Raw genomic sequence first — 12432 nt, forward strand, 5'->3', positions numbered from 1 at the left:
ATCTCTGCCTTCCTCTGCTTCCAAAGTGCTGGGATTAAAGGCCTGTGCCGCCACCACCTAGCTCTTTCTTCTATTGTTGTTATATTTGTTTGGCCAGTGTTTAGACTGCCCTGTTGGTAAGGTTTTATTGGCAGAACTTCTGATATGAGTAGGAAGCAGAGTTTAACTGGGAATTACCTGCTCCTCTCAGTACCTTACCATCTTCCTCCCCCCGTCCCCCGAAATGTCCCGAGCCTTAGGTGCCGAAGTCATTTTGCGGCTGCCTCCGTTAGGATCCACATGTCTACATTTTGATTGATTGATTGTGGTTTTCTGTTCTGTCTTCATCTGAGCAGAGATGTTTCCTTGAGGAGTGGTGAGGATGACGCTTATCTGTAGGTATTGGGAAGTGGTTCTCAACTTCCCCAATGTTTTGACCCTTTAATAGACACTGCCTCATGGTGTGGTGACCCCCAACCATAAAATCATTTTTGTTGCTAGTTAATAACTGTAACTTTGCTACTGTTAGGAACCGTAATGGAAATATCTGTTTTCCGATGGTGACCCTTGTGAAGGGGTCATTCAACTCTTTTCCCGGGGGAGGGGGGGCGACCCACAGGTTGCGAACTGCTGGTATAAGGCCAAGTATTTAGAATGTAGTTAGGGGTTATGCTAGCTCAGTAAAGGGATGGATATAGACACTGGAAACAAAGTCCCTTCTTGCCTTGGCTAAGGAGCCAATGGTCAGCTGTCCTTCCACACCTCGATTCTCCATCGCTTTATGACAGTTTGTCTCCTGTAGCACAGCCTCAGACTTTGTCTTATTCTTTTTATATAAAATTCTCTGATTCTTTTGGAGCAGCCTGTACCCTCTGTAGCAGCCACAGCATCCAGTAAACACAAGTGCAACATACTGGGCAGCAGGTAGAAACTATGAAGACCCTGACTGAAACTCTCTCTTCTGCGGACTGTGGGCCAGACAGGAGGAAGACATGACTCCTTACAGAATCCTCCACTATGAAAGAAAGAGGGAGCTGGGAGAGGAACAACAGAAGTCGGTGTTTACCTCAGAGAAACCCCACTCTTATTACCTGCCTGGAGATTCTGGAAAGACGGGTTTTAGGGCACCCAGGGAAACCTGGGAGCCAGCAGTGAAGACGTTGTCCAGTGCTTGGAGGTGACTCCCTCTTGGCCAGCTCACACATTTAGGAATGGAACCAGGCCCCCAGACAGGAGAGTGGGGTGGGCCTGCTCTCCATGCCCTCTCATTTCTCCCTCTTACAGTGTTTGGTTTGGGTATAAGTATATTCCCCTCCAAAGCGACCCTGCCCATTAGGTTCTCTCTAATTTTGTTCTCCTGAAACAGGAGCCTCTGACACCTGCGTCTGCACTCCTCCTCCGGGTACCCACCGAGTCCCTTGGATACCAGCTCCCAGCAGCCTTTTAACCTCCCCTTTCCACACACTCCATTTTCTCCTTCCCCTGGAAAGGCACCTGCAGCCCTCACAGAATCACCGAAGTCAATTTGTGTCACTAGCGTGAGCAGTTTAGCATATTGAGTGGTCCAAATATTTAAATATCTATGATATAGGAAGCATGGAGAACATTAAAAACCATTTTCTCCCTGCTGATTGCAAGAGAGGAAATATGCACAGCCCCTGCTCTGCTGCACGGCTGCAAAACTGCTGGCCTAATCATATTGCCTTATGTAAAGAGCCTCTCCCGCCTCCCCCAGGCCGCTGCTAGGTTGCATTGAGTGTAAACAAAGATGTATTGGTGGTGGTGGTGGTGGGGGGTTGCTGTTGGATTGAGTTTATTGTTTATGTAAATCTCTTAGAATGTGACATAGCAAGATAGCTTGCTATGTTGTGCTGATCCACATTTTAGGCCAACAGCCAAAGTATTTTATCTTTTCCTTCATTATAGTGATCTTCCAATTAGCCGTGGTCTGTAATACCCTGATGTTGGTGGCAGTGGTTTGGACGGGATTGTTTGATTGTTCTGCTCGAGAGGCAAAATAAGGGGCCTTATTATAGAAGTGCATAGGTTGTGCAGAAACTGAGTTCTGTTGCAAAGTTTGCCGATAAGGGGAAAACCGGCCCTTAAGCGTCCATTCTGTTCTGTATATTAACACTTCTAATCTGCGCTGCTGATAAAACTGCAAGCCATTTGCCTTTGGAGGAATTAGTTCTGCCTCACTTGTGTAACCAGGCGATGGTGATTAACCTTTAAACTGTCCAATATTCCCAGCAGCCTCCTGCTCCAGATTAGAAACTATTTAGTTATGACCAACTAAATTAACAACAGTCCCGCTCTAAAGAATGAGGTTCGGAAGGTGGATGCGTTTTAAGGTGGAAATGTGTTTTGAATTGGTGATCCATCTCTTCTAAGGTGTTTATTTCCCTGTCCTTAATGGCCAAGCTGCCACACTGGGGAGGGAAAGCTAGGCTGGGTTGGGGGGAGGGCTGGAGGGGAGGGGAGGTAGGTGGCACGGAAGGGGGACCAGTTGTCCTGGTTAGATTCACAGATGCAAAGTTTCATGGACACAAAGGAAACTTGTCTGGGTCTAAGTTTCCTTGCTTGTTAAAAAAAGATGTTATGAGCAAAAAAGCCCTGGGTTCAATCCCTTGCACACACACACACACACACACACACACACACACAACTTTAGCTCTTCTGCCAGACCCAAGCCAAGCTCACAGCAGGACTAAGCAGTTACTCCTAATGGGAAGATTAAGGAATAAAGTAGCTCCCTCACTCCCCATTTCTTCCCGGAGTTGAATGTCAGAAAAAGAAGCTAACTAACTTTCATGTGCCAGACCTAGGGGTCTGCCCACCGCAGGTGGGTCCGCCCAAGTGAGCCGCAGCCGGGTAACAATCTCAGTCCAGCCCTCTCCTATCTGCCCATTTCAAATGTGTCATTTATCAGCGCAAGCATACCCTGAGTGGTGAAGGCCAGGCAATTATGTAATCGTGTCATGCCTTAAATCCCCAAATTGTTGGTCCTCCCTGGGTAACACCGAAGATGGAGCAGCAATCCTCACCCACCCCCCAACCCCCCACCCCTGTCAGTAGCAACCTTTTCTGTTTTACCAGTTTCGTATCAGCTACCTCCTTAAGAACTGCTAATCTAGATACGGCATTAGCAGGATGTCAGTCAAGCCACAGTCCACAGTGAAGCCTTCTTCATATACCAATTTAAATCATTCATGGTCTTTTCTTTGGCATTATTCAAAAGATCATAATAATTTTCTTGTGCCCACAGCACAAAAAAATCAATTATTTCCCCACAAAGACTTGAAAGTACTTAGCGAGTGTGGCAAGAAAAGCTGAGGGTGATATCAAACTGAAATTGCACTCATTACATACAACACAATTAGTTGCCACTAGCCTGGCCGGGCTTTAATTCTGAATGGCATATCTTTATTATTACAGAAACAAGCATGCAAATGGTATTGTTCGGGATTTGCCGAAATCAATAGGATATAGTGCTGTGTGTTTGGTGGCCACTGTCAGTCACGCTGCTGTGGATGGGAGATAATGTGTGTGTTTGAATTAACGAAGGGAGCAGGCAACATCATAAGTGACACCCGAATAAAAGAAATGGGTACATGATATTTGTAATTATTCTACTTGTGTTTTCGTTGTAAATACTTGTGCTTTTTGTTTTTTAATCAAAGGATTAATTGCATTTTAATAAGGCATTATGATTTGCAGAGCTTTAGTTAATTAAAACTTGTAGATTATAATTATGAAGTGATGCTGAGCTTAGTAAAGATCACCCATATGTTTAGAATATGTATAATTTTTCTGTTAAGCAGTGGCAGCCTCCTCCCTCCGCCCTCTTTTCCTTGTTTTTCTCCTCACCAACAGAAGACCATGGATAACTTCTATGAAATATTGATGAGCTAACAATCCCAGGTAGATTTCTCTAAAGAGTAACTAGTAGGCCGTTCAGGCCGTCCCCCTCAGAATGACTGTGAAGTGGCACCTTGGGATAACATCCAACGAGAAACTTTCCTATTGACACTTGCCTCTGCTTCATAGTCCTCTTGAGATGCATCCCTGTAGAGGTTTGATGAGATGCGGTGAGGTTTGAATGCAAACACTGGGGAATTTAAACCAGGGCAAGATCACACCAGTGAGCTGTTTCTCAGAGGAGCTGCTAGGACCCAGCCTCATCTGTTGTTGATATCAGCGGCTGATTTGGAAGGGATGGGGTGGAAGAGGGGATGCTGAAAGTCAAGAGAACTTGGGATTTCCCCAATGTTAACATATTAGTAATTCACGGTGGAATCCAGCCCAGAGACATGTACTGCTGTTTCCTGTAGGTGTGTGTTCTGTGAAGGCTGATGGATTAATTGCTAGATAGATGGAATCGAGCTAAGGTAAAACATTATTAAGAAGTTTTAGAATCTTAATATAACATTTTGAAGTTTGCTTTTGGGGGATTTCTTTCATTTGTGTCTCTTGCTTTTTCATTCTCTCTGGGATCGCGTGCTTCAGTTGTCTCCAAGGTAGGACATACTTGCTGAGAGTTTGGCATGCGCATCGTTTGTCAAAGCATGTGAGGTCTGGTGGATGCGGGAGCACTCATGGCTGCATCTCATCTGGCCAGTGCTAGGATTGGGTAGATTGACTATAAAGTGCTAGGTGCCTGTTACCCTGGGCACCCAGAGGCTAAGGCTTCTTTTCCTCTAAAAATTCTTCAAGAACACTGCGTCCACTCACAAGACCAAGCCCCCCCCAAAAAGGGTGAAGTTGGCAGAACAAGGCTCCCACAATTCTCATCCCCAAAACCTGATTTTTCATGATGTCTACAGTTGTTCCCTAAGTAGGATGGCCCAACGTTGATTTAAAATCTAATATTAGGTTTCTCATGGCTTCCTATATTAACTCTGAAAACCTTGAGCCTGAAAAGGTAGTTCATTCAAAGCTTGCTAAAATATTTGCTCAGCCGCACAATGGCGTGTGATGGAAAATAAACTCTTATGGCTTGCTTCATCCTATCAGCCTCGGCCTGCAGCAGAGAAAGAATGCGGGAAGGTCAGTCAATTACGTGTGGTAATCATCGTAAGCATATTATCTGAGACACAGATGTCTTCTATGACCCCACACGACATGGCTATTAACCTCAGAGCAATATAAAAACGGAGTGGGCCTCGGGAGGGGAATGAGGTAAACCAGGCTTCAGTCTGTCTTTGTGTCGTGGGCTCAGAGAATAGAGAGTTCTGGACACGACGACTATTTTTAGGAACTTGACCAACCATGTGACCCTTGATCACCCCTCCTTAATGGAGACCTTACTATGGGGCCTCATCATGTTCATAAGCACTTGCCATCCCTGAAAATGAGGGGAGCCAAATGACCTGGGAGCTATCATAGACACAGTGGGACCTTGCCATTCTGTTCTCTGTACACCAGGAGGAAGAAAGAGGAGAAGGCGATCTGAGTGCTTGGTAAATAAGTTCCGTTTCAGTCCTCAGCATGAGTGGGAACAAAGGACATTGGGTCACTCAGTCAGAGGGACCTGACTAGTCTACCCAGGGGACACAAACTCAAAGGAATGGTTCTTATATACTCAATGGCATTGGTCTCCACGGGCAGTCCTGATCCTGTGAAGAGGCGGGCAACCGGGCTGGGTAAACAGTGATATTCTATGAAGCCTGTTGATAGATTGCTAACTGCCTGGGATGCATATGCAGTTAGGAAAATGCCTGCCTTGTGAAATACTGGAGCCAGGGTCTGAAGATTCAAAAGTGAATACACAGGGGTCCTGCTCTTGGGGCTCTAACCCTTTGTGAGAGGGAAGATAGAGAAAGCCTAAATAGATTTAAAATTATGTCCTAGCTGGAGGAACAGGTTCATGCAAAGGGTGGGGTAGAAATGAAGAAAGGACTATGCTAGCAAAGGCACAGGCAATTTCCCTGGGAATGATGCTTGAACTGGAATACATCTGTTGGAAATCACCATCCTTTTAAGAACCCACTGGTGTCAAGACATGGTCCTGGGCACTTCCCTTGGACATTATCTAATTCACACAACAACGTTAGACCCATCAGGAGCTTAAGGCTCATAGAGTGCAGCTTGCCAGATGTTTCCTGGGCTGGTTTGTAGTAATGCAGACTTTAGAATTTGGATCTCGCAGAACCAAACTCGGCTAAAAGGAGGATGTGTTAGTCTGCATACTAAGATAATGGGATCTGGGGTACAAATGCGTGGAATAAGTATAAGGACAGTTGAAGCCAGAGTCATGTAGGTCATATGTGACTAGCTAGCATGCATACGAGGTGGCAAGAGCTGGTTGGCCACCGGGGGTGGCTTGATCAGACATGCCTTTGAAGAGCTCCTTTCAGGGTCACTGGGGAGATGAGTGGAGACGTTGAAGATCTGAAACCAGAGCCAGAGAAAGTTTTGCTCCAAGGTTGGGTACAGACAGTGATAAAAGTCAGGGGTGAAGATCCAAGAACAAATATCCAGGCTCCAAGAGGTGCCAGGAGAGGCAGGCAGCTGAGGGCTGTGATGGCGAGGAGTCTGGGTGACAGAGTTCCTCCACAGTCCCCTGGGTGTCTTGTGGAGGATCCGGCTTGCCTCCCTCTCACTGTGTAAGAAACAGAATCTCAGAAAAACGAGGAGATGAAGTCACCCAAGTCCTAAGGCTCATAGTGTGTTCAAGTAGACAAGTGGGCTGGGAACTGAGTCTCTGGCTTTGCCCGCAAGGTTCTTACCAGTCTGCTCCTCTGTGTGTGTGAGCTGAGGGGGCATGTTGGTATGCATGCGAGTGTGCATGTGAGTACACACTGTGTGTTCATAGGGGCATAGGAGAAACACTGAGTCGCTCCTTAGACACTTTAACTCAGGTTTGCCTGCTTTTCTCTGTGCCTCCTGCTCCATGCCTTTCCCCTAGACTCTCTCTCTATTGAAAAACTGTGCTGAATTATCAAGATTTTAGTGGTAGTCCCATCTGTTTTACGCCATGATGAGCAGGCGATTGTACCCAATGCATGACAAAACCAGATCGTATTGATATATTTTAGGAGGACCGTGAACCAGCTTATACGTGTCACAGTGAGCAGGCTATGACAACGGTGCACATGACATACAAGGTAGCTTATTAAGTATTCTTTTTCAATCCACAGCAGACAACTGGAGGTCTCTTCAGCATCCGGTCTCCCACTCTCACCTCCCTAACAGAGAGGAATTTGCTCAGGGATGTCTCCTACATTGTGTGGCTTTCTGTTTCAGGGAAAGGAAGCTCTGAGCTCAGTCCTAGAGGGACAAATCCTGAGAGTCCAAGCTCCTCTCCACGATCCCACTGACAGCAAAGCAGAGGGCGGCAAATGAAGGGCAGGTGAGGTGTGAATAGACTCGAGGAGGCTTCTGGGAAATGTGTCCTCCCCTCTAACGAGATCCTTCTGGGTGGCAGTTTCTGTTGTTCTAACTTGACAGTGGGTAATAGATACTGGGTATCTGTTGCTTACGTGGTCTAGGGCCTGGGAAGTGCAGAGCAGGGTGCTGGCTTTTCAGAGACTGGTTCTTACACACAGTACTTCTATAGCATGGGTCATGACCCCTTGTGGGGTCAGGATGTCAGATGACATCACAGGGGTCACCCAGGACCACTCAAAAACACGGGTGTTTTCATTATGATACATAACAGTAGTAAATTTAAAGTTACAAAGTAGCAAGAAAAGAATCTTATGGTTGGGGGTCACCACACCATGAGGGACTGTATTAAAGGGTCATAGCTTTACGAAGGTTGAAAAGTACTTTGTTGGTTAAATGGGAGGAAAGCAAGGGGAGTCTCCTCCGGAAGCACATCGTCCCACTCGTGATGGCCCAACCTCCACCACCTAATTACCTGCCACATGTTCTAATGCCATTACCCCAGACACCAGCTCTCAGCATATCTGTTGGAGAGGGGACATACACAAGTCACGCAGACCACCGATCTTTCTCTGTAACGTGTCATGCTGGGATGTGACGTCTCCAACTGCAGTGACCGCCCTGTGAGCACGAGCTGTGCAGATTACATCCTCAGCAACAGCCCAAGAGGAAGATGGAGTGACAGAGTCATCGGCGACCCAGGCACTGCATGCCAAATCTGCGTCTCCTCTGCATCCTGTGTGCTAGGCGACCACTTCCTTTAGCCAGCCATTTTATAAAACTGTGGTAAAATGGATATAATATGAAATTTAGCATCTTAACCATTCCAGCCTTTACAGAGCCCTCAATACATTCAATATTGTGATACAACTATCACCACCACCCCTCTGCAGGAGGTTAGCGCTTCAGAGCCGTAACTCTCCTCTCGATAAACAGTAACTCAGCACCTTTCTCCTGGCCCTTGGCAACCAATATTGCACCTTTTGAAAGATTTATTAAAATAAATTTTATAGATTTAAAATAGATTTAAATAATAAATAGATTTAATATAGATTTAAAAATAGATTTAATAAAATCTATTTTATTTATATGAGTGTTTAGCCTGCATGTATGTTCCACTTGCATTCCTGGTACACGAAGAAGCCAAAAGAGGATCCCCTAGAACTGGAGTTCCAGAAGGTTATGAGCTGCCACATGCATGCTGGGAACTGAGCCTTGGTTCTTCTGCAAAAGCAGTCAGTGGTCTTAGCTTCTGAGCCATCCATCTCTCCAGCCCCCATTCTGATTATGTATTTGAATATTTTCAGTACCTCAGAAATAAGGAGTTTGTCCCTTATTTTTGAATTGCCTCATTTATTTAGCATAATATCTTTTTTAAAAAAAAGAGAGACTTAAGCCGGGCGTGGTGGCGCACGCCTTTAATCCCAGCACTCGGGAGGCAGAGGCAGGCGGATTTCTGAGTTCGAGGCCAGCCTGGTCTACAAAGTGAGTTCCAGGACAGCCAGGGCTATACAGAGAAACCCTGTCTCGAAAAACCAAAAAAAAAAAAAAAAAAAAAAAAGAGAGAGAAGGACTTATTTATTGTGTATACACATGTATGCCTGCATGAGTTTATGTCCACCACATGCTTGCAGACACCTGAGGTGGTCAGGGGGCTTCAGATCCACTGGAACTGAAGTTATAGACAACGGCTAGTCACCTGATGTGAGTGCTGGGAATTGAACCTGGGTCCCCTGCAAAAGCAGTAAGTGTTCTTAACCACTGAGCCACCTTTCTAGCCCTTAGCATATCTTCAAGGTTTTCCCATGCTGTGTGTCTAAGGCTTCTGAAATGTGCCTTTGAAGGTGCCCCAGTCCAAAGGGCATCAAAGCTGGGTTTAAATTTGGTCTTGTCATTGGCTGCCAAGTGTTATGGTCAAGGGCATGAACTTAGTGCACCGTCCCTAGGTGTAAGCGCTTGCTCTGCCACTTAGGTGCTGGGTGATCAGAAATCAGCTGCTTGCTTCTCTCTGCCTCAGTTTTCCTAACTATAAGGGATAGCTGCGTTGGATTGCTGAAGACCAAAGAGAGTTATTACAGACAAGTATATGCATATTGCTGCAGAGGGTGTCTGGAACACAGTAACTCTTTTGTCATAACTATTATTGCCATAATTATTCATGAACAGGTGTTTTTGATGGCTTTTCTCAAAAGCTGCATGTGGCCTTTTCCTACCAACAGCCGCCATCATAGGGGCTTTGGAATGGCTCCCAGTGCCTCACTGTTGCTGTCTCAGATAGAAGATCCTGGGTCCCCTCACGCTTTCTCCTGCTTGAGTCTTTCTGCTTTAATCTGAGAGACTTGGCCAGTTTCCTTCTATTTCCTGTTCAGTTCCAGAAGGATCAGCTCCTTAGGGTCCTCGGACCCCAAGGACCACATACAGGTGACATTGAAGGCCAGAAGCTCAGGTAAACAGATCACCAGACCAAGGGGAGGTACTTGAGGCACAGTGTATATCCACCACAAAATGGACAACACAGCCCATATCCAACATCCCTGTGCAAATATGAAGTGAGGGGCAGCTGAGACGTTCAGGTGAGATGAGGAAGAGACCAACAGGCATAGGTGACTTAAAAGACCAGGGTGAAGACCCAGAACCACTAGCTTTGCAACCGACCCCCACTCCCCGGCCCCAGCAGCTGTGAAGAAGGGGGTCCAGAAGACTCTGAGCCCACTGCTGTCGTCACCGTGAATCTGGGATAAGACTGAGTGAAGCTTGGAAAGGTGGGAAGTGGGGACCGGAGTCAGATGGATAGAATTGGCGGTGGCGGTGGTGGCGGCGGTGGCGGCGGTGGCGGCGGTGGTGGCGGTGGTGTATGAGTGCGCATGTGTGTACCCCATTCGGAATGTGACTTAATTTCTCTGTTTTCATCAAGAGAGTAAGAAAAATATCTGCTCCTCTCCCTGTCATGAGTATTTGTCAAGAACAAAAGAACAACCACATTAGAAACTGCTTGGAAGAACACTGTGGCTCATGCTTGCAATCCCAACACTCAGGAAACTGAGGCAGGAGGATCACCATGAATCCCAGGCCAGCCCTGGCTGTAATGAGTTTCAAAAAGTAAAACAAAACAAAGCACAGCACAACAAACACAGCCTGCCTGGGAAAGAGCTGTCTTCATGCAGGGCAGAGCTGGCTGGCTTCTTCAAGGCAGCATTTGGAACCCACCCACCTCTTAGTACATGGAAATGACACCCTGGGTATAAAGACACTGCCTTGGAAATGCTACATTTAGCTGACAAGAACAGTGAGCACAGAGAGGCGTCCCTGGGGACCGATTCTCCAGTGTTGGCTTTGCAGACCCTCCTATCAGCAGGGTAGGAACAGGATGTCAGGTGGACTGAAGTCCTCAGATACCCTGGCTGGACAGAAAGGAAAATAGACTCAGGGTTTTATTTGTGTGTGTGGGGGGGTAGGGGGGTGTGTGGCGGGGGGAGTGTGCCACAGGACACAGGGAGGCTGCCTGGTAAACTGGATATCTGGTGGAAGAACGAGGGGGAGATTAAAGATTAAAAATGTAATAGAAGATTTGCTTATAGTTCTTGGAACGGTAATTAAATTTATTTATAGTTATGGAAACTTTGGGGAAGGGTGGAAAAGCAATTTAAATGCAGACTTTTCACAGGGTAACTGCAAATGGCTTGCTTTAACAGCTCCACGGAAGGTTAACAGACAGGCAGCAAGGTCGGAGCGAAGTGCATATGATAAGTGGCAAGTGTGAGCGGCAAATCATGTATTTAAAATTACTCCGAGCTTTATCAAATGTTTCCTCTTGAAAATAAACTATCCTGGAAGGAAAGGTTAGCGGAGGAAAGAGTATTACTTGAGTGTTCCCGTGGTGGGATGCAAGAGGCGGGGGGGCTCTGTAATGGAGGAGAAGTGGCAATAAATATAAATAGGTGGGGGTGTTATTAACGGAGAAGACACAAATCCGTCCGTGTCCCTCTCGCTCCTACTCCTCCCTGTCACTCCTAGTCAAGGCAAGCCCAGTCAATCCCGTGCATGGACAGAGGAGGAAGGACCGACAGCTAGAGCCTCCTTCCACGGCTGGGGCTTCCCACACCAGTGCCGGTCAGTAAGAGGAATGGGTAGAATTCTCTGGAATCTCCAGCTACTCCCTCCTTCCCTGTCTTGCTTTGTCTGATGCTATGACAGAAGTGACTGACCAGCAGTAGTTCACTTAGCCCGTTCGGAGGCTGAGTCATCTAAGACGGAGGTGCTGCAGCCGGTGAACGGCTTCTTGTGGGTAACAGATGCGATGAAATACAGCACAGGAAAGAGCACACTCAGGGCAGAGAGCTCGCTGAAGTCATTCCTCTGATAACTAGCCCACTCCCAAGATAACGGCAGTAATCCCGCCCCACTAGACCAGCACAGTAGCAATTAAATTTCAACATGAGTTTGGAGGTGATGTATAAATCCTGGCTCTAGTCTCAATCTTTCCACTAGATTCCCTAAGACCCTTGCCGAGGAAAAGGGAGACATGAACAGCTGAACAAGGCAGGGATGTAGCTCCAAGCAAGCCTAGCCAAGAGCAGAAACCATGGGTGCTTAACTAAGGCCATGGACTTGCCATCGTCCTTTTCCAATAGCTCTTGTATTGTCCGTATTATTGAATCAAAACCTTAAGTGACTAGATAGAACAGTGCAGATTGTCTCATTAAAGTAGAGCAAATCACAGTTGACCGTTTAAAGTCTCTAATAACATTGCTAAGAACTGCTCCATACAATGGGGCAGAAAATAAATGAACAGCACTAGAACATTATGTGATGTTTTTTTCTCAGTAGGAAGGGGAAATAAAAGAGAATCAACTGAAAAAGTACTATAGCAGTAGGAACACAGTGGAGTATAAAATAACGTGAAGAAATGGGCTGTGTAGCTCAGTGGTAGAGTGCTTATCTAGCAAGTTCAAGGTCCTGGGTTTAATCCCTTGATGGGTAAAAGAAAAAAAAATCTCAATAAAATATTCATGAAAAACAACACACACATACAGAAAGGAGGGAGGGAGGGAGGGAGGGAGGGAGGGA

The sequence above is a fragment of the Mus caroli genome, chromosome 17 (assembly GCF_900094665.2).
Source record: "Mus caroli chromosome 17, CAROLI_EIJ_v1.1, whole genome shotgun sequence".
NCBI lineage: Eukaryota > Metazoa > Chordata > Mammalia > Rodentia > Muridae > Mus > Mus caroli.